Genomic DNA, 23,392 nt, shown 5'->3' on the forward strand with positions numbered 1-23,392 from the left:
ACAGATATTTTTGTTGCCAGCCTGAGTTTCATTGTTGCTTTGGCCTTTCTAACTGACTCCCTTCAAGTACGAGCCAAGTAGGTATATTCCTCTTTGGTGGCTATCCCCTGATTTCACAGTTTGTGTGCCTCTTTTTTTACCCCTAGGCTTTCCTGGCTTTCCCTGTTCAGCCAAGAGGGTTTCTTGGCACTTTTCCCCACCTTGATGGGCAGTGGGATAGTCCACTTCTGTGCAATAAGGATATTTCCTTTGAGAAATGACCACCTTTCCTGTACTCTCATCTCACCAATGATCTTGTTCCTCAGTACCTCACTTACTAAACTCCTGAGCTCATTGAAATTGGACTTTCTGAAATCTAGCACTTCTGCCGTACTAGATATCTTTCCCACTGTTCACCAGATAGTGAATTCCAACAATTGGTGGTTACTATCCCTTAGGTTACCCTCTATCTGCAGATCTCCCACCAGATCATCCCCTGTAGCAAATACCAAGTCCCGTAAGGCATCTCCCCTAGTGAGACTGTATACCTCCTGTGTTAGGTGAACGTCCTGTATGCAGGTTAAGAATCTACTTGAATAGCTACTCAGATCTAGGTGATTGTACCTCCCAGCAGATATCAGGGTAGTTTAGATCACCCATGATGACCATTTCCCTTGAGTGTACTGCCTCTGAGAGTTGCCTTGAGAATTCTAGGTCTATCTCTTCCTTCTGGTGTGGCAGTCTATAACAGACCCCCACTACTAAGTCTCTTTCCACCCCGATCCCCTTGTATTCTGACCCACAGTACCTCAATTTGTCCCTCTTCTGATCCCATCTTGATTACAGAAGACATGTATTGCTCCGTAACATGGAGAGCAATGCCTCCCACTCTTTACCCCGGCTTCTTCCCCTCCTAATTCCCCACAAAATCTATGAAAACTATGAATCTGCAGATTAAGACACAAAACACCTACAAATAAATTTTAAACTCAAATAATTCAAATTTTTATGCTGGGCACATTCTCAAGAGATGTAAGTTGTGTGGTTCTAGTAGTCAAGGAAACTGTGCCCATTTATACTTGATAAGGATATAGGTCCAGGATTGTAGTATGTCTTTCCAAGTTGGCTGGGTAGTGCTGCATTCCGTATAAATGCAACTAAATGACTCCAGCTCCAGCCATGATTTTTTCAACTATCATTGTTTCCATTTTTATTATCCCCTCTGATCTCATTGCTTTAACAAATTACTTTGGATTTTCCATGTGGCTGATGATTGGACTGACTTGTGCTAGCCTAATTTGTACTCTGGGAACCTACTCTGCACCGACCATACAAGGTAAATAGAAACCTATTATAAAATATAGTAACACATTTCCTAGGTCATGGATATAGGGTAAAAGTTATAAAACATCTAGATTGAACAGCAATTATAAAATGAGAGTTCACTATTGTTTATTATTATCTGTATTTCTCTAGTACCTAGAACTCCAATCCTATATCAAGATCCATTATGCTAGGCCCTGTACAAACACAGAACAAAAGATGGTCCCTGCCCCAAACAGCTTCCAGACTATGTACAGTGATGGACACAGGCATGGATGAACCAGGCGGCTGCCCAGGGCCCGGAAAGAAAGGGGGCCCAAAAATGGTATTTTTTTCATTGTCCAATTATTATTATCATTATTTGGTGGAGGGGGGCCCAATACTAAAAGTTCACCTGGGACTGCCAGGAGCCCAGGTATGGTACTGTCTATGTAGAAGACAAGAGAAAGTTACAGAGAGATGGGAGAGTATAGGGAAACCATGAGATGATACGAGTCAGTCACATTGGCAATGTCTTCCTTGTTAGATTAAGCTTTAGGTCACTGACTTTTGTTGATACATTGCTAGGCACGATAGGAAGTTGTGACAACACAAGTAACTGTGCTTATATTATGGCAACATGTATTTTATATTTATTGCAAATAATACTTTCTCAAAAAAGTCTTTGTATGTTTCTTGCAGGTGTTTCTACTAGTAGCCCTTGTGGTGGTGGCAATTTCTTTATTCTTAGTTTTGGCTCCTATAATCTGGTTTCCAAAGATGCAGTATATATATGCTTTTATTTTTATGCTGGGAAGCCTTCTTATTTACCTGCCTTTTGTACATTTTAAATTATGCTTTGGTTTTGTTGGTAAAATTACTTTTTATTTACAACTCCTGCTGGAAGTCTCTCCTGCTGATGGATCTGCTGACTGTAAATATGACTAAGATCAAATGCTTAAACCCTGTGCTGCTACCATTCAGGAAATTCTTTGACCCAGGGAGTAGGAATCATGAAGGGAAACATAGGTTCTAAGATGGATCTGCAAAACAGTTAATTAAGCAGGTATTGAAATATAAGGTTGTCAGTGATCCCATTGGGATTAAAATAATCAGTCAAGAAGTTTAGTTTCACTGGAATATTCATATTCCATAGGGTAAGGTAACTAGTAGGGTGAAAGTGCTAGACTTCAGGAAGGCTGATTTAAATGAACTCAGGCGATTAGTCAAGGACGCACTGCAGAGTAGGAGTTTTGAAATGATGGGAGCCCAAGAAGGGTGGCTGTGCCTTAAGGAAACGATCCTTCGGGCACAAAGCGAGACGATCCCCATGCGGGGTAAAAGAGGGAAAGGGGCCAGGAGGCTTTCCTGGCTGACCGCAGAAATCCAGGGCAGCCTAAGGGCCAAAAGGGGAGCACATAAAAAGTGGAAACAGGGAGAGATCACCAAAGACGAATATACCTCCTCTGCTCGTGCTTGTAGGGAGGCAGTTAGACGGGCCAAAGCTACCATGGAGCTGAGGATGGCATCCCAAGTAAAGGACAACAAGAAATTGTTTTTTAGATATATAGGGAGTAAAAGGAAGGCCCAGGGAGGAATAGGACCCCTGCTAAATGGGCAGAAACAATTGGTGACGGACAGGGGGGACAAGGCTGAACTCCTCAACGAGTTCTTTGCCTCAGTGTTCCTAAGTGAGGGGCACGACAAGTCTCTCACTGGGGTTGTAGAGAGGCAGCAGCAAGGCGCCAGACTTCCATGCGTAGACCCTGAGATGGTGCAGTCACTTGGAAGAACTGGATGCCTTTAAGTCGGCAGGCCCAGATGAGCTCCATCTGAGGGTGCTGAAGGCACTGGCCGACATCATTGCAGAGCCACCGGCGGGAATATTTGAACGCTCGTGGCGCACGGGCCAAGTCCCAGAGGACTGGAAAAGGGCCAATGTGGTCCCCATTTTCAAGAAGGGGAGGAAGGAGGACCCGGGCAACTATAGGCCAGTCAGTCTCACCTCCATCCTTGGCAAAGTCTTTGAAAAAATTATCAAGGCTCACATATGCGAGAGCCCGGCAGGACAAATTATGCTGAGGGGAAACCAGCACGGGTTCGTGGCAGGCAGATCGTGCCTGACCAATCTGGTCTCTTTTTATGACCAGGTTACGAAACACCTGGACACAGGAGGAGGGGTGGATGTCGTATACTTAGACTTCAGGAAGGCCTTTGATACGGTATCCCACCCCATACTGGTGAACAAGTTAAGAGGCTGTGACTTGGATGACTACACAGTCCGGTGGGTGGCGAATTGGCTGGAGGGTCGCACCCAGAGAGTCGTGGTGGATGGGTCGGCTTCGACCTGGAAGGGTGTGGGCAGTGGGGTCCTGCAGGGCTTGGTCCTTGGACCGATACTCTTTAATGTCTTCATCAGCCACTTGGATGAGGGAGTAAAGTGTACTCTGTCCAAGTTTGCAGATGACACAAAGCTATGGGGAGAAGTGGACACGCCGGAGGGCAGGGAACAGCTGCAAGCAGACCTGGACAGGTTGGACAAGTGGGCAGAAAACAACAGAATGCAGTTCAACAAGGAGAAATGCAAAGTGCTGCACCTAGGGAGGAAAAATGTCCAGCACACCTACAGCCTAGGGAATGGCCTGCTGGGTGGCACGGAAGTGGAAAGGGATCTTGGAGTCCTAGTGGACTCTAAGATGAACATGAGTCGGCAGTGTGACGAAGCCATCAGAAAAGCCAATGGCACTTTATCATGCATCAGCAGATGCATGACGAATAGGTCCAAGGAGGTGATACTTCCCCTCTATCAGGCGCTGGTCAGACCGCAATTGGAGTACTGCGTGCAATTCTGGGCACCGCACTTCAAGAGGGATGCGGATAACCTGGAGAGGGTCCAGAGAAGGGCCACTTGTATGGTTAAGGGCCTGCAGACCAAGCCCTACGAGGAGAGACTAGAGAAACTGGACCTTTTCAGCCTCCGCAAGAGAAGGTTGAGAGGCGACCTTGTGGCTGCCTATAAGTTCATCACGGGGGCACAGAAGGGAATTGGTGAGGATTTATTCACCAAGGCACCCCTGGGGGTTACAAGAAATAATGGCCACAAGCTAGCAGAGAGCAGATTTAGATTGGACATTAGGAAGAACTTCACAGTTCGAGTGGCCAAGGTCTGGAACGGGCTCCAAAGGGAGGTGGTGCTCTCCCCTACCCTGGGGGTCTTCAAGAGGAGGTTAGATGAGCATCTAGCTGGGGTCATCTAGACCCAGCACTCTTTCCTGCCTATGCAGGGGGTCGGACTCAATGATCTATTGAGGTCCCTTCCGACCCTAACATCTATGAATCTATGAATCTATATGTTTAAAGTTAAGCATATGCTTAAAGGCTTGGTTGTACTTAGCAGTCATTCACAACACTGAGTACCTTGCAGGACTGAGTCTTACATGCATAGTTAACATCTTTTGAACAAGTAAAATTGGTAAATGGGATAGGGATTGTATATCTGTTCAGTATAATGGAAATAAAATTTAAGTTCAATATATACTGAATGTATAGCAATACAAGTAGATAAATGTGTTTTCTGGTTCCAGTATAAATTTGATATTCTGAAATAACTTGCCTATTAGGACTTATGGGTTTGAAGGCTTTGTAGTTTTGTTTATCTGCTACAGTGTTTGTGTAAATTTCATTTCAATAAAATAAATTAAAAATGATTGCCTGGAGCCTTTTAAAATTCTATTTTAAAATAAGGTGCACAGATACACAACACATCTTATTAAAATAAATTATACATTTATGTTGAAATGTCTCAAAGCTGTCATTTAGCAGGTCTTTGATCTAATAATTAATATATAATAGGCAATCAGAGACATAGCTGAAGTAGAAGGGCATGCTAAGCATTTTGCTTTCTGGGAAAATGGAAGAAGCATTTAAATGTGTACACTACAAATGTAGTGATATTTGTAAACAACAGAAGCTAGAACTGAATGTGTGGCACACCCTGAGAAAACCCAGGGAGATTTAAAAGGTCTTAACAGAGTTTGGGTTTTTTTGGTCCCTTTACTCCTATCAGAAGGCGGAACCTGATCCTCTGTCCTCTGATGATTAGATACTGTTATGGGATGGGGTCCTCAAGGATGACCATGTTACCCCTAGGTCCACTCGACAGTGCCAATTTGGCTCGCTGGGCACGCTCTATTCTCACTCGCCACATCTTGATGTGATGGTACTGAGTAGGGAGGCTGCCTTTAAGTCTACTTGGGCACGGTCCTGATGGACTTCCCTGAACTCCATGGGTCCCGGACCCCTTGTGGGTCCCATTGCAAAATATGCGTGGCTCCAACTGCCCCTTTACCATGCCCCAAGCCTCGCAGATGGCACTGATGTTGTCCTGTCTAGGCCCTGCTGTGATTTGGCCCCCTTGTCCTCTCTCTGGACCCTCTGCAGCCCTGTCTTTTGCACCTCACTGGTGCCTGGGCTCTCCGCAGCTCTGTCGCTGGGCCTCACTGGCATCTGGGCTCTCTGCAGTCCTGTTACTGTGCCCTCTTTGGTGCCAGGGTCTGTGCACCCCAAATATGGCACCCTCTCTGGCACCGGGGTCTATGCACCCCAGATGCCGTGCCCTCTCTGGTGCCGGGGTCTGTGCACCTCAAATGCCATGCCCTTTCTGGCTCTGGGGTCCCCACGCTGTAATGGGCCCCCAATGTGGCCTCCTCCTTCCCCAATAGCCTCTCCCAAACCACCGGTGTTATAAATAGCAAACAAACATAAGCCCCTGGGCTATAACATAATACACAAGACCAGGGTGTGCTCTGCCCTTTTAAAAGCATCGAACTTCATCCCCGGCACAGTGTCTAGTAGGCAAGGGTACCTGTGGAGCTCATGGAGCCCCATTAGCCTAGGTGCAGCATAACAGACAGTTGCTGCATCACTGGGCACTTTCTCCCTGGAGGCTCCTTCCCCTCTGGCTGCTAGCAGGGAACTGCTTGCATGGCCTCAGCCCTGGGGGTTATATATATGCCAGGCCCTGCCCCTTCTGGTCAGCTGACCACTGGCAGGTGTGGGCTAACGATCACATTCTGGCTGCCCTGGTAACCAGCACCTGGGGCTCTCAACTGACTGCTAGGGCTCTCTCCCTAGCAGTTTCAGCCCTTAAAGGAGCAGGACACCCTAGTCCCCTGCGACAGATACCTTTTAATTTTCAGCCTAAATTTATACTTGGCCATTTGTTCTCACATCAGCACTGTCTTTAGCTTAATCTGAGGGTGCTCAAGCCTCAGCCTGTGGGCCAACTCTGGCCCCCCAGAACCATGTCATTCTTCCCGTAGGGCTCCTCACAGGTTCCTGGAGATCGCTGTGGGCTGTGGCCCTAAGTATTAGATCACGTTAGATCATACGCTTTTCTCTGATCATTACATCATGCTTTAAGTGGCACCTGGGCTGATCCCAGCATGTAGTTCTGGGCAGAGGCAGTTCAATCATGGCATGTGTGTTTTGATATGCCTCGTGAACCATCCCCTTGCCCTTCATCTGGCTTGCTGGGCTGAAAGGTTGAGCACCACTGGCTTAAACTGTTTTTCCTTCCCTTGACAAACAAACTGAAAGACAAGAATGGGGGGAAATGGCACTGTGGATGACAAGCAGACCAGCATAATCAAAGGATCATAGAAAAACCAGGCTGGAAGAGCCCTCATGAGGTCATCTAGTTTAGCCCCCTCCTCAAGGCAGGACTTCCCCAGTCGAATGTTTGTCTAACCTGCTCTTGAAAATTTCCAGGGATGGACATTTCGGAACTTCTCTAGGTGGCTTATTTTAGTGCTTCACCACCCTCATAGTCAGAAAGGTCTTCCTAATCTCCAATTTAAATTTTCTCCAGTGCAATGTGAGGGCATTGCTCCTAGTTCTGTCCCGTACACCCACAGAGAAAAGGCTATCTCCATCTTCATTATAATCACTGTACATGAAATGGAACAGCACAGGTAACAGACATTTGCTGAGGGTTTATATTCTCCAGAGTGAATATGTGGCTAAAAAGGATTGCTCAAAATAGGGATAGGTGGCTTTATGGGATTGCTCATAAAATAATTTCTTTCACCTGTGCAATGTCAATTCTCATTCTTACATTGAGAATTAATAAAAAAAAGTTCCCATTGACTAAGGAAAGCCCAGCAAACTTTACCTTTAGTACTCAAATTTAAGTCTCAAATAGAAGAGATTCCAGTCTGCATTTCTTGGAAAGCATGTTATTGTCATCTTTCTTTGGCCTCCTTCCTGATACATGATCTTCCTGATGATGTTGAGAGTTTTTTGCAGAGAGAGACAGATGACATCTTATACCTAAACAGGTTCTTAAAATCAAATGTATATCTTTTAAATTGGGACATAATGCCATATCATGTTATATGTTGTTTATATGTTATATGCTTTATATTATTCCTGGGATTTGCAGAAGCCAGATTGTATACTAGTCCATTATTAGGGACCACAGAACATCATGAAGTTGTCACATCCTGTACTGAAACTTAGCGTACAACATTTTTTCTTATCAAGATACTTCTTTATTAATTACTTTGTATTATTTCTACCAAGCCACATACATTGTTGGTAATTGATATGCATGTTAGAGACAGGATTCTTGCCCCACAGAAATAACCAAACTTTGTTCCTTGTTTACACCAAACCTTTTGATTTTTGGATAGGATGGGTCTCCTTGAATACACTGAAACACACAGGATCAATACCAATTTATTTATTTGAAAGTTTCTCAGTGTATCCTGACCACCTTGCTATTTCAGTGTATCCTGACCATCAGCTATTTCTTTTGTGTGTCAAGGTAAAAGAGATCAGGATAAAAATATAGGACTTAAGTAATAAAAATATAGTTTTCCTAGACTAGAATGAATTACATATAGTTTAAGCTCTTTTTTAATCAATTGACTGGTGGAGAAAGCCATTTTTGACATTCTGGGGATTAAATATAGCTATAATATTCCAGTTGTAATTCAATTTATTTTTCCACCATGAAAATTGCATTAATCTTATACACAAGGTCTACCTATTATTAGGCCACTGATAATCTGGACTTGCAGTATTTTTGTGCTTACAATAATAATATCTGTAACAAGGAGCTGTGGGTCCCCATTACTTAGAGAAGTGAAAAAAGAAACTTACCATACTGATGGTGAGGCAGCAGAAAATGATGATATCATCAGCTGGTGCCAGGAGCATTCACTGCACCTGTGAGATGGAGAACATTGTTAATTAAGAACCAGAAATTACACGGATAAAAGGAAAGATGAACGAATACTGAACCCCCGGAAGGGGAGTGGAGAGTCATAGTGAGTTAGTGACAGAGCTGATTTTTTCTGCGGAGGCACAAGAGCAACGGAAGGTAGCATCCGTCAGGAAGCAAGCATCAATGATCTTGATATGGTGCCTACCAACCAGGGAGTGGTGGGTGAAACCCCCCATCAAGTAACAAGAAATAATTAGAGGCTTTGTGATAAGTTACTGATCAGGGGTCTAGACTGTAGAGACTGTTTTCAGAGGATTTTACGTGAAGTGGGGGAGAAGAGTCCTATCATGAAGAAGTTGTTTCTTTAGAAGTGATGTGCCCACAATGGCCTGGGACCATGTTATTTACTGTGAAGCGAGCCACCATTGGGATACATAGGTATTAAGAGAGATAAAGAAAGATTATTTTGTGACTGTAACCATAACACAGTTGCCCGCTTGTTCCTTTTTTTTTCCCCCTTTGAATTAATTCCCATTAAGTTGTGGCAAGCGAGAAAAACATGGGCGGAGGAAATCAGAGTCGAAGCAATTCTCTCTCTAATTGTTTTAGGAATAACTGGTCACAATATCAAAGCAAATTTGTTCTCCAGAGCAGTTTTTATTGTTTCCAGCATTTTTAGTGTTTCTAGATATCAGAGTCCTTTCTTTGGCTATTTGTTTTCCCTGTGGGTCTTTTTAAGGGTAATAGCAGAACTCTATCTGTGGTGGTCAATGAATATTCAGGATAAACAGTGTTTTTCTCCACATTGAACCTGAAAATGTGGGATTTACTTATATGGAGGGCCAACAGATATGGAACAATACCATAGCTATACAACTATAGTGGTTTTAGCTTTGTGGCTAAACCACTGAAGCAGTGCAAGCAGTGGAAAGGTCAGCATTATTGAAAAATGTAATTTCAATATGGACTTGAAACTTTTTGGTTAATAGTTGCCTATGAAACCGGTAGATTGTATTAGATGACCCAGAAAACCCCTTCTAGTCTCATATTCTTAAATATAAGTTGTTTCTTTTTTTAACCATAGCAGAGCTTTTTTGGATCAGGTTTTTTTTTTTTTTAATAATAGCAGTAAACTTCCTGACTACAATTTACTGGTCACATCTATATGAGACACTGACTGCGCAGTTGTTACTATGTAGTCATTCAGTACATGCATACGCTTTGTGCCATGTGATGCTACTGTGAAGTACTAATGAGCTACTGTGAGTCAGCACCTTGGGTAGATGTGGTCACGGATTAGATCAGGGCAAGCAATTTTATTTTGGGTGGAGGACTGTTTACCAAGTTTTGGCAAGCTGTTGAGGGCCGCATGGGTAGCCCCACCCCTTGACAAGTGCCCTGCCCCCTGGTCGCCATCTTGGGACTGGAAGTCCTGCCCCCTTAACCTCTGACCTTTGCCACCAGAAGTCCCTCCCTTTACCCCTGGAAGTACTCCTTTGGGGAAGAGGGTTTGCCATCTTAGGGTGTGGGGGGGAACATTATATACTAAAAATCAAACACCCATAATAATTTATATTAATTTATATATTTTTATATATTTTTGTCCTGATTTGTGTGTGTCTATATTGTATTATATTGTGAGTATGGGAGCCACAGGGTGCAGAATGGCTGGTGGGTGGGTAGGAAAGTGGGGAAAGTGGGGAAAGTGGCGGCAGGGGCGGGGGGAGTGGAAGTGAGTGGGTGTGTGGGAGTGTGGGGCCTGCACTGTCCTGGGGCCAGCCCTAGTGGGACCCAGAGCAGGGCAGTAGGAGCATGGGGTGCAGGCTGCCAGGAGTCTATGGCAGGGGATCCCAACATTTTTATACTGCAGAACTGTATAAATTTTACAGATTTAAATTTAAGTTACATGTTTAAATTGAATTTTTACGGCGGGGGGGTTGCAAGAATTGGATCGGGTTGGGGCACGGGGGGACCCTGCAGGAGAGGGGGCTGTATAGGCGGTGGCTCAGGGGAGCCCGTCTGAGGCTGTCCAGGAAGAATGGGCTCTACTGCCTTTCCTAGGAGCAAGCAGCAGAGCTGGCTCCCCATCCTTTGCCCCAGGGATTTCCCTGCCTGCATCCTCCTGCTCCTAGCTGTGGGTGGGGCTGGAGGGTCCTGTTCAGCCTGACATGGGAGCAGGGAGCACTGGTGGGGGGAGGTGGATTGGCCGCTTTTCTCCTGTGCTGAGCAGCAGTTTGTTCCCTGCTGTCACTGCTCATCCTGGAGGGGCAAGCGCGGGGTTGGGGCTGCTTGTGGTCATCCCTGTCTATCCCGCGAAGTTGGGAGTGAACAGGCATGCAGCAGCCAGCAGCAGCCAGCAGCAGCCAGATGGAAGTGCAGAGCCCGCACCAGTGCCCCAGGGCCAGCAACTGTGTGGCCCAGAGTGGGCAGCAGGAGCACAGGGTCCTGGCCAGCAGGGACTCTATGGAGCTAGGCCAGCTCCCCTCTCTCCCTGCTGGCGCATCCCAGCCCAGTTTCATAGACCCCTGAGACCCTATACCTCAGGCTCCTGCCACCCCACTCTGGGCCCTGCCGGTGCTGGACCCAGGACACCAGCATGGGCCCCGTGCTCCTGCATGCCACTCACTTCCACTCCCCCTCAGTCCCTACCTTCCTAACTTTCCTGCCTGCCCCCATCCCCTTCTTACCTGAATTTCCCGCTGAGGCATGAACAGCCCCAGGGTGCCAGGCCAGAAGACCCTACTAGGCAGGGGCTTCTGGCTGGGGGGCAGGGCCAGGTGGGCCTTGCTATTGCAGGAGCCTGCCATGGCTTCCCCTGCATCCTTCTGTCGCTGGCTACTGTCATCTTTGACAGGCAGCTGGGGCAGATAAATATTAATTTTCTACATTTTTTTAGGGGCACTGCAGGCCACATAGGATTGGCTGGTGATCCAGCCTGCAGGCCATATTTTGCCCACCCCTGGATTAGATAGTAAATGTACTGGCATTATTATAAGCTCTGCCTCAGCAGGCATATAAAAAAAGAATCAGGGAGCTTGACATGCAGGCTGAAGTTCTCATAGCCAAACCAATAAATCAGAAATGATTTCTTTGGGATACTCTGCTAAATGATTTGGGTTCAAATACTGCAACAACTCCTCTTTGCAGTTTTCTTTACTTTCCTTCAAATGCTAGTGAGAGTTCTTGCAGAAGAAATACTGACTCCTGAACCTTGGTGTGAACAAGGCAAAGAGAAAAAGTTGTGTTCAACCATTTGATATTGAAAATTGCTATTGTAATATATGCAGTCCATATGCACATTATGGTTATAATTAGAGCTATCAAACATTTTTAAGCAATTTAGTTCATATTGACGAGGATAGAATTGTTGGAAGGACCATATTTTGTGTCTTAAGCAAGTTTTTCCCCTGCCTTAGTGCTTACCACTAGGTGGCTCCAAGCTTACATATTACTACCAATTTAATGTGTGTGTTGGATTTTAGAATATTACATTATCAAGAGAAAAGGTTTTATAATTTATCTTATTACAAAAGTTACACTGCTCCAGGACATGTTTGCTACAGAATTCAATTCTCTAGTATTTCAAGAGTTCATAAGCCAAAATGATATTGAGATAACTCTGTACTGAGATACTGAAAACAACATGTTCATTACTCACTCTGGAAACCATCCTAAACAGTTGCCGGATAAATTAACAGTATATTGAGAGAGACCGCAAAATGAAAATGAACACAGAAAGGCTATTGCTTTTTCTTCATGCAAAGTCTAACGTGCATAGGTGTGAGCATTAGCTTTTTCAAATGCTGTACAAAGACAAATCTCAGGTACATGAGGAAGGAGTTAAATCTGGCTGGAAATGAACTCTTACTTGAAAGTAAGGTAGTAAGATACATTTAATTAATTGAATGGAGCATGAGAACAACATTATCTTTACTATTTTTATGTTTTAAATATTGCACATATTAAGTCTAATTTTAGTTGGGGTAATATTCTATTTTAAAATCTGACCACTGTGAACTATTGAAAAAAAGGGTCATTGTGCAGTTAAAATACTAACCTGGATCTAGAAAGTTGTTAGTTTAGTGTCTGGCTGTGTCACGCTAAGGGCCTTTTTTTACACGTCACATTGTGAGCTGGACAAATGTTGATGGATGCAATTATTGCTAGCTTGAGGTTGGAACAGTCACACATTCAAGCCAGCAGGGGCCTAGAGGACTGAAAAGTGAGAAACCTTTCCCCCTCCCATTCAAGGCTTTTCCCCTGCCCCCTGCCTTCCAGGGTTCACTAGTTTCCTCCCAACCCAGGGACCCCCTCTGCTGCCCCTCCTGTCCCCAACTCCCACTTATTTGGCTACCTGTCCCAGGGGAGTAGGCAAGGGAGGATTAACTTGCTTGATTGGCCCCTGCTGTTGTGGGATTGCTGCTCTTCACTGGGCAGGGGAGCAGTGGACCTGATCCAGGCCAGCAGTGGAGGGGAAGTGGGTGAGATGTTTACACAAAGTTGTAGCCTAGAAGGGCTGTACCTTAGTGGGTGGGTCTACATATGAATTTGATGTGGTACCAGTTTACTCTTGAGCAAATTACTCGTGAGTAAATAGTGCTGGGCAGGTGTCTATACAGAGAAGGAAGCGGGAGCAGATTTGATGCCAATCTGCTTCCATTTCCCAGGGCCCTGCATTGGGCCCCTGCCACCACAGGGGCTAGCTCCAGGCTCTGGCTGCAACTACCAGCAGTTAGCAACCTTCTTTAAAAGGCAGCCCTGTTCACTGTTCTCTGGCTAGCCACTTCCCTGGCAAGGAGCAGTGTGCCTAGCACATGGGCAGCATGCAACAGCCCTCTTCTTGCTACCTGTGCCTTGCCACACCATGGCTGCTTCAACCCCTGCCCTTGGCCATCTGGCCCACGGCTGTCTGCACCCTCCTGTCTCCCCCATGTGCAGCAACCAGCTGCTTGCCTGCTGTGCACTGTCCCAGGGATGCCACCATGCACCTGCTGCCTTGACCTCATCACCTGGCCAGTCCCCAGTGGGGCTGCAGATGACAGGCTCCAGGATGCGACCACAAGGATTGCCATCATCTTCCTGGACCTCCAGTCTCACTGCCTCTGGGCCCGCTGGCCAGGCAGGACTGATGGTGGCATGTTGTCCAGCACACCTGGGATGATAAGCAGAGGATGGAGGCCTTTTGCATGACCTGGGCTACTTTCTGGGATCTCCTGGAGCAGCTCTGGCCACACCTGGAATGGTAAAACAGTGACATGCGGCAGCCCCTCCCCGTGGACACCCACCTGGCCCTTGCCCTGCTCAAGCTGGCCACACCTACCAGCCTGCTGTATGTCAGACATCTGTTTTGCATGGGCAAGGACACTGCTGGGCATGGGCAAGGCCCACTGTTTGGTGTAGGCAAGGCCTCCAGGATGTGCTGGTGAACACTGTGCTCTGTGTGTATGACCCTCTGGCAGTGTTGGCTGGTTTCTGCGCCCTGGGCTCAGGGCCCTGGATTAGACCCACATCTCCATCACGTACCCACCCTACAAAGACTGCTCCTATTAGAGCTGGAGGGGCTTTCACCCCCAGGGAGGAACTGGCCACTATTGGTGGTCAGTAGTGTCATGGCTGTTCATGCCTCGTGGCAGGGCTGGGGCTGCAGCTCGAGCTGCTGGTGGAGGGTGCAGCCAGGAAGCTTGACAGGATGGGCTTCTGGATACCTGAGGGGCGCTCCCCTGTTGATGCATCACTAGGGGTGCCAGGCTGGGCCAGGGGTTTGTGTAGGCTGCCTATGGTGCTATAGAAAGCATGGCTGCAGCCTGGATCCTGGAGTGCGAGGATGTCCATCAGTTGCCATATAAAGGGCTTGGACTTACGGGTACTCCCTGACCTATGATTGTGGTAAGTGATGGTGACCTACTGTGCCCTCAAGCCCTTGAGCTTTATGCAGCACTGCAGTGCCAACTGGTTGTGCCCACGCTCCCACATCTAGCCTGAAAGCACCTCATAGACACAGGCATTGGAGCATCTGCACCCTCCCCAAACTGGAGCTTCACCTCTGCCTCACCCCATAGCACCATGAGGTCACCAGTCTCTTCATGGATCAGTTGGGGCCCCAGGTGGTGGGCACAGGTGTGGGCATGGCCACGGATGAGGAGGACACCATTGTGGGTCTGGCGGCAGGTCTCTGGTACCCCATGTGGCTGTCCCTGTGCTGCCGGGCCTGGACAGGTGCCTACAGCACACAGCACCATGGCCTGGCATGGGACTGTCAGACATGCAGCAGAAGCAGTACCTCTCAGCACCTGCAAGAACAGGGAAGGCTGCTGGGGGTAGGCTTCAGGCAGGTGGAGATGGCCCTGGCAGCCAGAAGCTGCCTGCAGCTAGGCCTGGGTGTTGGCAGGCCTGGCTGCAGCCTGCAACAGCCTATAGCAGGGCTGGGCAAAATGCGACCTGGGGGCCGGATGCAACCCACCAGGCCATTCTATCTGGCCTGCGGGGCCCCTAAAAATTTTAGAAAATTAATATTTATCTGCCCAGGCAGCCCTTGATGGCTTGCCAAAACTCAGTAAGCTGCCCTCTGCCCAAAATAATTGCCCGCCCCTGGCCTACAGCACCCTGGTGGCCTGAAAGGCGTGGGTCTGGCAGCCCCACTGCAGTATGGTGCCAGGCAGTGGCACCGCAGTACAGGCAGACTAAGGCAGCTGGCCTGCAGCCTGCCCAGGTGGACAAAGGGACCTGGAGTACCCTTAGAATCCCTGCTGGTGTCCCCCCAGGGCTCAAAATGCTGCAGACTTTTACAGGCCTGAGGCTGTAACAGAGATAGCTCAGCCCTGGAACAGAAGAGGCTCCCAGCCCAGAGCCCTGGGGCGAGCCTCAGACTGGCCCCATAGCGGCAGGGCTGACTTGGGAGCAAATTTGGTCCTGGTTTGCATTTACATGTGCATTACTATGCAGTAATTAATAGTGAATAAATTTGCATTTGCAGGTAGCAAATTTACTTGCAATTAAGTGTTTTTACTGCATAATAAACTATGCTACTACAGTTAAGCATCTCGTGTAGATGCTGCCAGTGTAACATGAACTGGGTAGCATGTATCAGAGATAATCCTGCCCTGGAGTGGCATAACTTTGTGCTGTCTAACGAGTACTTAGAAATAGCTTCAGGTGCTAATATGCAGACAGTCCAGATGTTAAGAGCTCCAGGAGCTGCCCAAACTTAGCATGTAACAAGTCCCTTAGAAAAGTGATGCATGGGCTATCCTTTGCTACTCTTGTGATGAAAGTACAAAGATAGACTTTCAGACCATGGTTAGGCAGAAACCAGAAAAGGGTTTCTCTGAAGAAGTCAGCCTCTTCAGAGAGCCATACACTCTCATTAGTGATAGCCTATTTCATTAGGCTTATATCTCTCCGAACCAGTGTGCCACCCTGGCTTGCCCTCTGCCTGAATTCAGATTAATATTCGCTATCTTTGTCTAGATAAAGCTGTGTTTGTTACCATTCTTATTCCTATTCTTATTCTGGTTTTTTTTTCATGGGGTATGTCTATGCTGCTGCCAAAAGTATGATTGCAATGTAGTATAGACATCCCTGATGGAGTTTTATACTAGATGTCTTGAGTAAGAAATGGCCTACACTAGATAGCTTATAATGGTAAGAGTGTAGTCCTGCCAACATGAAACTAACCACCTGAGTATTTACTTGGGTTTTCACGTGGGTATTGCAGCCTGTGCTGAGCTCTTTATTTCTCTGGCTACACAGTAGCCCACTGGTTCTCAACCTTTTTAGACTCAAGACACCCCTCCACAGACTCAGGGCATGCCTGGGAAAATGCCAGCTCTTAGTCTTCACTTGGTTTTTAACTACATAAAAAATAATAATAGGACCATTCTTCTGTTGCAAAGAACTCAGAAAGATTACAGAAGGTCAGAATGTTTTTAACATCATGTGTTCCTATTTGAAATCTCTGTGTTTATCTTGTGAACCTTGTTTGTATACCTAACAATTCTAGCCTTGTGTGGCACCCGACAACATCCTTGTGTGACGGGCTAGCTGGCAGTGACTTAGCTCAGGAGTTTTGAAAGGGTAAAAGATGATTGGAGGACTTGGGATTCCCTTTCCTCACCAATCAGACCCCAGAGACTCACCCTCCATGTCCTCTGATTGGCCCCTTGGGTCACCAGGAGGGGGATAAAAGGGGCAGCATGGCTGACTCAAGACAGACCAGTGAGGGACCACAAGGAAGGAGATTCAAAGAGCTGGCAAAGAGCTGAGCCAGTGGGGTGGGAGCAGTTGCCCCAGAAGCACCTGAAGGCGTGGGACCTGCAGGCAGCAGTTGGACCTTTAGCAGCACAGCGTGCGGCCGGCAGAAGAGGCTCCCCGCTGGGCTCCAGGATCCCCGACGAGAAGCTGCAGCCAGCAGGAGAGGCTACCCAGATCCAGCAAGGATCTGAGCAGCGACCTGAGAGGTTCCCAGCTCTGCTTCCAGCTCCTCCAATCAGATGTCAGGAAGTTTGACATGAGGCAGGGGCTCCTGGAAAGTCAAGACCCCTAGCAGCTTAGAGCAGTATTAGGACTGGTAGTTGTGTGGGAGTGTTTCTGCCTACCACATGGGAGATTGGAGTTTAAGTCCTAGCTGGGATGAATGAAGTAACAGGGAGAAATTCTTGTTGCAGTGGAAAGGGGTCATTGTGTTTTCCCCCCCTTCTCCCCCTCCAGGTACCTAGGCCCTATATTCCTTGTCATTTGACATTTTGTATTTTGTGCCTTTTATATTTCAACAACCACTATTGTTTGTTCTGCTGTTTGTGTTTTATATTTTGGTTAACCCTGTCTTTTGTCAACTGGATGAATATGTCTATGATTGTAAGTGTCTAACCTTTGTTGAATCCTGCCCCCTCAGGGCGTTGTAGTGTCCCCTATACTCCCTGGTTTATACTGGTTATGTTCCCAGTACTGCTCTCTCATTAAAAGGTATATGGTTAAGTCCCCACTGGTGGTCTGGCTCTGCTCTACAGGGGAAGGAGAGTCCCTACACCTCCCACAGTGCTTGTGCACCTGCTTTGATCCCTTCAATTGGAGAGGGGGTACCTCTCGGAACACCAACAGGGTTATACTTGAAAGGAAATCAAGGCACCACGGGGTGCCACGGCACCCTGGTTAAGAGTCACTTCTGTATTCATATCAGTTCCTAACATAGGTGAAGATAGTTTAGATACAACTACACAAACAGAAGTCACCTCTTTGATCTTTGACTGCCTGCCATGAAGACACTTCCCTGGAGTGATACTGACACTGCACATGTTCCACATGCATTGTAGGATTGGAGCCTTGAAATGTGAATTATTTTTGGGAGGGACACTGTATTTTATTTCTCTTTTAAGCTCCATATACATTTATGGTATAACAGCAACAACAGGCTTACATTCAAATATGTCTCACTGGACCAATAACATATCTCCTCACAAGAGACTACATCAGACTGCTACCCACCATTAAGCCCGTGAATGATCTAACCAAAGTTAGAGGGCTAGATCCATTAGGGGCTCAGCTACCTCAAGGCTGAGTGCTGCAATGCCTAGTTCTTAGTTGTTTCATTTTGTGTACTTATACATAATGGCTTATAAAGTACAGTAGGACTTGGAGTGTTGTTGTGCCATGATGATTAAGGACATGTCTGAGGAGCAAAGATGTTTTAAGATATCTTTTATTGGTTTGAGCCCAGACCTGAAGAAGAGCACTTGATGCCCAAAACCTTGTCCAACAGCTCTCCTAACTATATAGTTGGTCCAATAAAAAATACCACAAAAATCCTTGCCTATAATGTGCAGGATTAGCTCCACTTGCCAAATCAATTCTTGTTTCATACATTGAAAATTTGATAAAAAGTATTCCTATAGACTAAAGCTATGATGATACATTTCACCTCAATTACTGATGCTGGGTGGGCAGGGGGTGATTCCCCATGGCATGGGGAATGGGGTGTGGGTCTTTCAGTACTGGCACTGAGGCTCCCTACCTGCCAGTACTGGGTCCCACCCACTGGGCTGAGGAGGCCTTGCAGGGAAGGCAGAAGGGTGGGGTGCCCTGAGCCCACAGTGGGCAGCCTGCATCTGCACCCCCATGGGCTCCACTTTGGCTGTGCTGCTCACGGCGGGGGTGGGGGGGTGGAATTTGGCTCTGCTCTGCTCTGCTCTGCCCGCAGCAACCACTGCCACCAATGGGTGGCAACCAGGGCTTGGATGCTGCTGGGGGTGGGCAGGGGACTGTGGGCCCTGGCCCTAGTTCTGTAGCCCTGGAAGCTGAGGGCTGCCTCAGCTGTGGGGTGTGGCCCACAACACATTGAGAGCTGCAAGTGTGGCCCACTATGGCAAACAGGTTAAGAACCATTGCATTAGATTATTGTATTCATAGTTTCATGGTTGGTAGGGTCGGAAAGGACCTGAGCAGATCATCAAGTCCAACCCCCTGCCATGGGCAGGAAAGAATGCTGGGGTCAAATGACCCCAGCAAGGTGATTATCTAGCCTGCTTTTGAAGACCCCCAGGGTAGGAGTGAGCACCATTTCCCTTGGAAGTTGGTTTCAGATCCTAGCCACCCTGACTGTGAAGTAGTGCTTCCTGATGTCCAGCCTGAACCTACTCTCAGTCAACTTGTGGCTGTTATTCCTAGTTACTCCTGGTAGTGCTCGGGAGAACAGGGTCTCTCCCATTTCCTGCTGGTCCCCCTTAGTAAGTCTATAGATGACCACTAGATCCCCTCTCAGCCTTCTCTTGTGGAGGCTGAACAGGTTCAGGTCCCGTAGCCTCTCCTTGTAGGGTCTACCTTGCTGCCTCTGATCACGCGAGTGGCCCTCCTTTGGACCCTCTCGATGTTGTCCACATCCCTCCTGAAGTGCAGCGCCTAGAACTGGACGCAGTACTCCAACTGTGGCCTGACCAATGTTGCATAGAAGGGGAGGAACACTTTCTTGGACCTGCTTGTGATGCATCTGTGGATGCAGACAAGGTGCGGTTGGCCCTACTGACTGCATCCTCACATTAGCGGCCCATGTTCATCTTGGAATCAATAATGACTCCGAGGTCCTTTTCTGCCTCTGTGCTAATGAGAAGGGAATTCCCCAGCCTGTAGGTATGCTGCTAGTTCTTCCTCCCCAGGTGCAGTACCTTGCACTTGTCAGTATTGAAACCCATCCTATTCTTAGCCGCCCACCCATGTAACCTATCCAGATCTAGTTGTAGCCTGTCCCTCCCTTCTAACGTGCCCACTTCTCCCCACATCCTAGTGTCATCCGCAAACTTGAACAAGGTGCTTTTCACTCCCTCATCCAAGTCGCTGATGAAGATATTGAACAGTGCAGGCCTGAGGACCGAGACCTGGGGAACCCTACAGCTCACATCCCTCCAGGTCAAAAACAACCCATCTACCACCACTCTCTGGGTGCGGCCCTTCATCCAATTTGTGACTCATCTGACTGTGTAGGCATCGACGCCACAGTCACCTAATTTTTTGATGAGAATGGGGAGAGAGACAATGTCGAAGGCCTTCCTAAAGTCCAGAAAGACTACGTCCACTGCAACACTTGTGTCCAAGGATTCTGTGACCTGGTTGCAGAAGGCCACCAGGTTGGTCTGTCAGGACCTGCCTCTAATGAATCCATGTTGGTTGCCCCATAATGTCTCCTGCTGGTCCCTGACAGATGTGCTCCTGGATAATTTTCTCAAAGATCTTCTGTAGGACTGAGGTAAGACTAATGGGCCAATAGTTTCCTGGGTCCTCCTTCCTCCCTTTTTTGAAAATGGGGACCACATTGCCCCTTTTCCAATCCTCTGGCACCTTGCCAGAGCACCACAAGTGGTTGTAGAGCTGTGCCTGGGGTCCTGTGATGTCCTCTGCCAATTCCCTCAGCACCCTTGGGTGGAGATCATCAGTACCTGCTGATTTGAAGATGTCCAGTTCCACCAGAAGCTCCCTGACCAGGTCCTCTCTGACCCTGGACCTGGCTGTGCCTCTCCTGAGTTCGTCCGGGATTCCGGGTGCGGGGGATGTCCAGGTCCCTGCTCAGAAATATGGAGGCAAAGAATTTGTTAAAGAGGTCAGCTTTATCATCTGGTGCAACCACCAGATTGCAAAGCATGTCCTGCAGGGGCCCCACGTGACCTGGTGCTTTCTTTTTACTCCCTATGTATTTAAAAAAAGGATTTCTTGTTATCTTTGATCCAGGTCGCTAGTCCCAGTTCTGTGTTTGCCTTAGCCTTCCTAACAGCCCCCCCTGCAGTCTCGAGCAATGGAGATATAATCTTCCTTTTGTGATGGCCCCTCCCTTCCATCGGGCATACGCCTCCTTTTTAGCTTTCAGATGATCCTGAATGCCTTTGGAGAGCCATGGGGGCTTTTGAGCACTCTTTCCCCCTTTGACTCGCATTGGGATTGTCACCCTTTGGGCTCAGAGGATCGTCTTCTTAAGGAACGACCACTCATCTTGGACTCCCAACTCCCCTCTCCTCCAGGACCTCAGTGCCTCCCCAACTAATCTCCTTAATTCATTGAAATCAGCCCTCCTGAAGTCCAGGGCTGCTGCCTTGCTGCAGGCCTTTGACATCCTGCACTGGACGGTGAATTCCAGTAGGAGATGATCGCTATCGCCCAGGTGGTTGAGAACCTGCAGCCCCCTCACCAGGTCATCGCCTGTGGCCAGGACCAGGTCCAGCAAGGCATTCCCCATGGTGGGACTGCACCTCCTGTGTTAGGTGGAGGTCCTGTATCTCAACTAGGAACCTACATGAGTGGTCAGACCTACCTGACTGTTCCTCCCATCAGATGTCTGGGTAGTTTAGGTCACCCATGATTACCATATCCCTTGACTTAACTGCCTCTGCGAGCTGACCTGAGAATTCCAGGTCCAGCTCTTCCCCCTGGTTGCATGGTCTGTAGTAGATACCCACCGTTAAGTCCCTTTCCCCCTGCCAACCTTGTATTCTAACCCAGAGCACTTCAGTCAGCCCCTCCTCTGACACAATGCTGTTTGTTGAGGATGTGTATTGCTCTGTGACATAGAGCGCCACACCACCACCTTTCCTCCCCATTCTGTCCCACCTGTATAGTCTGTAGCCCTTGATGTTTACCGCCCAGTAATGGGTTGAATCCCACCACATTTCAGTGAGCCCCACTATGTCCAGGTTTGTTTTAGCTAGCAGGAGGGAGAATTCCTCCTGCTTGTTCCCCATACTACGTGCATTAGTGTAGAGGCATTTAAGACCTCCTGTGGGTGTATGCTCTGCCCCCTGAACCCAGGACTATCTGGACCCCTGCCACTTACCTGGGTACTTTTTGTGCTTGTCACCTGTCATGGCTGGGAAGCATCGTCATTTCCTGCTGTGGCCCCATCCCCCAGCAAAGCTAGTTTAAAGCACACCATATGAGATCAGCCAATCTGGAAGATAAGAGATGCTTGCCTTTAGGGGAGAGGTGAAACCCATCCCACCCGAGCACGCCCCCTTTGTGAAAAAGTGGGGCATTGTCAAGGAACCCGAGACCTGCCTGGTGGCACCAACTCCAAAGCCACCAGTTGACCACTCCGAAGCAGGCCTCATGGCGCTGACTGCGTCTACTTACCAGGAGAATGGAGGAGAATACCACCTATGCCCCCGTCTCCTTGAGCTTGGTTCCCAGGGCCTCGTAGTCCTTCATGATGTGATCTGGAGTGCTCCCCGCTACGTCATTCATTCCCACATGGGTTAGGACCATGGGGTACTGGTCTGAAGGTCAAATGAGTTTTGGGATCATGCCTGTAATGTCCTGGATCCAAGCCCCAGGTAGACAGCAGACCTCACACTCCATGGGGTCAGATCAGCAGATGGGGCCCTCCATTCCCCTCAGGATGGAGTCTCCGATGACAAGTACTCAGCATTTCTTTCTCTTGCGCCCCTGTTCACACTGTGCCACATGTAGAGTGGCACCATCCACTCTGGAGGCATCTCCTTCTACCTTCTCCTCCAAGGCTGCCAGGGCCTTGAATATGTTCCCCATTTGTACCTGGGGAGCTGCCTCCATGCTAGCCTGAGGAGCCCTGGTTCTGGTGGTCACCTTCTATTCTTTGGCTGTGTCTCTCTTGCAGGAGGTTTGTTGGTTGGAAGAGTGATCCTGCAAAGAATGGAAATGTGTGTCAATCTCATCCTCCGCAGCCCTGATTCCCGTTAGGCTGCTCACCTCGGCCTGGAGCTCCCTCACCTGCTCCTCCAGGGCCCAAAGTCGGGCACAAGAGGAACAGTCAAGGGAGCCTCCAGACCCCACTCCTACCCGTGGCCTCCAGGTCCCCGCCAGGCAGCCCCCACAGACAGGGGGGCTGCCTGGCCTCCGTCTGGGTGGGGGTCTCAGAGGAGCCCAGGGTAGGTGGCACCACCAGCGCGGGGTTCCCAGTGGCTGCCCTCCTGGTCCTTACCCCTGAGTCGCGGTCCCTAGCAGCTGCTCCCCGTGTTCTTACCATGTCCATGTCCGTGGAGCTGTGAATCTTCCTCTCTCTCTTGCTGCAGACTCCTTCCTGGCTCATGCTGCACACCTTCCTAGCACAAACGCCAGTGCACTCTTTCAGAGCACGCCTTTTGCACGCTCTGTTCGCGTGCACGGCTCCTTGCCGGCTCAGCTAAAAGGGATCCAGGGAGCTTCCCCTCCAGATCTGCCTCAGAAAGAGGGTTGTCACCTCAAATGTGTAAAACTTCCCACATGTCCATCATCTTAGACCCCCCTGGCAAAAATAAAAATTGGCACTTATTCTCCTATCTCTTGCTTCACCCCACACCTTGATCCCTGCTGCCTGTCCCACCACCACTTTGCCCCACTCCACTGCTTGCTCCCCTGATGGCTGCCCTCCCTTGTGCCTGGTACTCCTGGCATCTT

General features: G+C 48.2%; 1 long non-coding RNA gene across 1 annotated transcript; it reads right to left on the reverse strand.

Annotated features, from left to right (window-relative positions):
- Nucleotides 1–7,457: 7,457 nt before the first annotated feature.
- Nucleotides 7,458–22,813, reverse strand: LOC102560359 (uncharacterized). The gene is made up of 4 exons (XR_362663.4): nt 21,816–22,813; nt 20,431–20,553; nt 8,446–8,511; nt 7,458–7,622 (listed from the first exon to the last, which is right to left on the reverse strand). It is a non-coding gene; the product is annotated as an uncharacterized LOC102560359 (long non-coding RNA).
- Nucleotides 22,814–23,392: the final 579 nt, after the last annotated feature.

Source organism: Alligator mississippiensis, chromosome 3, assembly GCF_030867095.1.
Source record: "Alligator mississippiensis isolate rAllMis1 chromosome 3, rAllMis1, whole genome shotgun sequence".
Taxonomy (NCBI): domain Eukaryota; kingdom Metazoa; phylum Chordata; order Crocodylia; family Alligatoridae; genus Alligator; species Alligator mississippiensis.